The sequence below is a fragment of the Pinus tabuliformis genome, chromosome X (assembly GCF_031772625.1).
Source record: "Pinus tabuliformis cultivar Carrire ecotype Pingquan chromosome X, CPIR1, whole genome shotgun sequence".
Taxonomy (NCBI): Eukaryota; Viridiplantae; Streptophyta; class Pinopsida; order Pinales; family Pinaceae; genus Pinus; species Pinus tabuliformis.
In genome coordinates this window covers 677,257,118-677,261,584 of record NC_142308.1, presented here as the reverse complement: position 1 = coordinate 677,261,584, position 4,467 = coordinate 677,257,118, and positions in this window count along the sequence as shown.

Below are 4,467 nucleotides of genomic sequence, written 5' to 3'. Positions count from 1 at the left end.
TATTGTTTGTCATTTGAACCTTTGTAATCAGCTATCTGCTTGGAGGCCTATCCAAAATTGTGCACACATCATTTTTGAAAAAGACATTGTAGCCCTTTTGCATGAGTTGTCCAATGCTTATGAGGTTATGCTTCAGACCAGGGACAAAGTAAACATCTGAGATGTACTTCTTCTCCCCCTTTTTTGTTAGGATATTAACTCTTTATTTTTCTATGACAGATACTTTTCTATCAATCCCTAATGTCACTTCAGATTTCACACTTTCATCTAGATTGGAAAACATTTATGTGTTCCCTGACATGTGGTTGCTACACCCTGAATCTAGATACCATATATCACTTTGTTTTTCTTGTGCTACATTACAAGCTAAAAACATGCTATCATGGTTCTAATTTTCTTTTGTGAAATTTACACTTGGTTTGTTACTAATTTCATATTGCTTCTTTCTACATTCATTTGCATAATGACCATACTTCTTACAGTAATGACATTGGACTTGAGATTTATCATACCTCTGACCTTGTGCTTGATTTTGGCTTGGGCCTTGACTTGGATTTTGATTGTTGCCCCTTCCACTTGAGCTTGAAGGGTTGCTTCTTCCACCTCTGTGTGGGCTTCTTCCTCTTCCTCTAGCATATGATCTTCCTCTGCCTCGACCTTGACCAAAGGAAACTTGTGTCTTGAAGGCATGCTCCAATGAGGAGCTTGTTGCTCTATTCAGTCTATGTTCATGAGAAATCAGTGATGCATGAAGCTCATCCACTAAGAACTGTGAGAGATCCTTTGTCTCTTCTATGGCCACAACAATGGCATCAAACCTTGCTGGCAAACTTCTCAAAACTTTCTCAACTATTCTCCTTTCTTCAAGTGTCTCACCATGAGACTTGATTTGAGTAACCAACCCAATTACATGTGTAAAAAATGAGTCTACATTCTTAGACTCTTTCATACAAAGTGTTTCAAAATCTCTCCTTAACATTTGTAGCTTTGTTGTCTTCTTTTGCCATGTCTTGGTAGGTTGTCTGGAGGTTGTCCCATGCTTGCTTGGACTTCGTTGTTGCTGCAACCCTTGGGAAAATACTTTCATGAACTGCTTGGAAAATATAGAACAGGGCTTTTGAATCCTTCTTCCTATTGTCCCTTAACAAATCTCTTTCTGCTTGAGACAAGGCATTGTATGCTACTGCATCCGCTGGTTTTGGAAAACTATTCTCCACCAAATCTCAAATGTCTTGAGACGAAAACAGGGCCTTCATTGTAATAGCCCAATAAACTGAGGTATCTGAGAATTAGTCAAGCTTGTGCTTGATGTTGTCATTTCTGAGTGAAAAAAAAAAAAAAAAAAAAAACTTTCTACCTGCTAGTAAATATACTTCCAAAATTCTTCCCTCAAAACAAATTTTAATTGCTAGTAAAAACACTTGTTTTTACACTAACAATATTTAACCTGCTCTAATACCAGGTTAGAAAAATTTACGTGCGCAAACGAGCTCAGAAATCGGTTGCTGCAAAGTCAAAACAAAAGAGGTTGTGGTAAATCTACTTGTGAAAGATTAATACCATAATGCAACAAGCCACACTAGGTTGCAACTCCAAGTGAAAAACACAACAAACTCACTGAGATTTATCCATTGCTAGGGTTGCGGAGTAAAATTATGTAAAACACGGTAAAATTGGTTTTCACACACTAGGTTGCAACTCCAAGTGAAAAACACAACAAACTCACTGAGATTTAAGCATTGCTAGGGTTGCGGAGTAAACTTATGTAAAACAACGTAAAATTGGTTTTCACACGCCCACCAATATTTCTTCCACAATTTTCTTCTCACTACCTCCCAGACTCCCACTCTCTCATTTGCGCCCCCTACCTTACAAATGACTTTTATATCCATATTTATCTCAACATACAAATTTGACATTAATACATGACAAAGCAAATAATTCATACACAATATGGGCTAATTTACATAGTAAATGATGTTGCTACTTTACATAGTAAATGGTTTTCTAAACTTGCACGTGTTATTTCCTCCACGATTTTTCCTCCACGATTTTCTCCTCATAGACTCTCGCTCTCTAACTTGCACCCTCCCTACCTTACAAATGACTTTTATATCCATATTTATCTCAACATACAAATTTGACATTAATACATGACAAAGCAAATAATTAATACGCAACATGGAGGAATTTACATAGTAAATGGTTTTCTGAACTTTCACGTGTTGTGGAGTGAATGCTTGTCCATACTTATTTACTAAACTTCATTGAATGCCTTAACTTCTGTGATGTGTTGCGGAATGGTCCGCACTATATTTCTGCTCTGACTTCAGTCTTTTCACGAATCTCAACTGTGCAGTAGTTGACTAGGCAAACGTGGTGTTTGTCAATGTGTTTAAGGTAGTGGTTGGGATTAATATTTCCAACACCAAAAGTGACTAGACAAACATGGTGTTTGTCAATGTGTTTAAGAGAGTGGTTGGGATTAATATTTCCAACACCAAAAGACCGACCTTTCTTTTTTCATGGGGCCAATCAGCGTTGAAGCACCACAGGAAAACTAATCTTCCATGAGGTGGTTGGCTTGGGCTTCTCAGTAATTCTTCCAACGGTACAGCTCCTTTGCAGGCAATGGCCATTGGATTTGACAGCAATCGTGTGGGGGCTTCATGTCGATAATATTTCTTTCTGTGGCCAGTAATTCGTTACATGGAAACTGGAGGCTTGATAATGGCAGTATAACTTGGATGCATGGATTGAGTATAACGCCACAGGAATGGCGCTCAGTGTGTTTCTATCGAATGTAGGTTTGAAACCCTGAGAGTCCATTTTTCCATGTAGAAGGCATCATCTCATGGAAATTTTCAAGCCAAACGACTCTCGTTACTGTGATTCTATTTTGAGCACACAGAATACAAGGCAAGAAGATATAGAGGTGCTACTTCCCACATCTTGACAAAGTTCTAATTTCCTTACAGTTGTTAAAAAAATTTCCCAGATCTGTAAATTGATGACAATTAAACTCTGGAAAAAATGAAGCTGTACCCAGCTCCATCAGCTTAGGAGCTATTACAAGAGACCACTTCAATTGTTCTAAAGGAAGAGTTCTATTTAGTTTCAAACTCCTCAGAGAAATACATCTAGCCACAAGCCTCTCAAAGGCATCAAAATTCAGTGAAACTAGGTTGAAAACGGAGAAGCGTGGCTTTCCCTTGAGAATTATGCCAGCTATCTTGGGGAAACGCCTCACCAAAACTTCCGGTGAGACGGAATAACATGAATTTGGTATGTCGTGTATATATATATATATATATATACTATTTTTTTGGGTTGAAGTTTAAACATGGTATAGAGGTATACACACATCACGTTTAAATGGATGATTATAAATATTTGTTTATGTAAAAATATTATTATTATGATTTAATTTTGTTTTTATGGTTTATTAATTTGTTTTTATTAAAAAAATGTTTTTTTATATATAATTTAATTTTTGCTATTATATATTGGGAATTTAATTTTTTTTATTTGTTATTATTATTTAAATTTATTTATTTGTAAGTTGATAGGTTGAGTTGTTATTATATGCTATTTAGTAACTTAGCGCTTCTCTCAAAGTTCCTCTCTATTGCCAGTTCAATTTACTTTTTGTTTTTAGTTTTATTTTATTTATTTATTTATTTTTCTATTATTTCCATTTTTATGAATTATAATTTTTTCTCCATATTTTCAATTTAAGATGACTTATTATTATATTAAAAGCATATTTTAATAAATTTAATTATAAAAATTTATATATATTAATACAAAATAAAACACATAAATATATATAATAAAAAATAAACATATATATTAAATTGTATATATGTTAATATAAACAATATTAGTTTATCATATTTCTTAATTTTTTGTGATGGCATTCAACGATACAATATTTTATTCGTTGTTTTATTTTTGTGATAAAATTTTTGTCTTTATTAGTTTTTAATTTAATTAAGCTATATTTAAGCTAAGTTGCAGGTATTAGCTATTATGTAGTCATTGTTATTATATTATTATCGATTAATGTATCAAATATTTGTGCATGCATAGTTTGTGTATATATAAAAACACTTGTTTATAAGAGGTAGAATATATATATATATATATATATATATATATATATCAAATGTCTCCTCATAATCCACTCCCACTCTCTAAGGAGAACCCTCTCTCATTAAATCTCACTTTGAACTTCTCAACACTACTATCTACAATTTGTTTGATCTTATAGAACCACATAGAGCTAACAACTAAATTCCCATTTGTTCTTGATATTATGTCATAAACATCATTCTTCATGGAGGTGTACTCCACTCTCACAGCCTTGCCAAACCTACTAGAGTACTAGTCCAAAATTGAATGCCTCACAATCCAAAATTTTGACATTATTTTTTCCATCTAACATTTTTTTATTATAATAAAAAT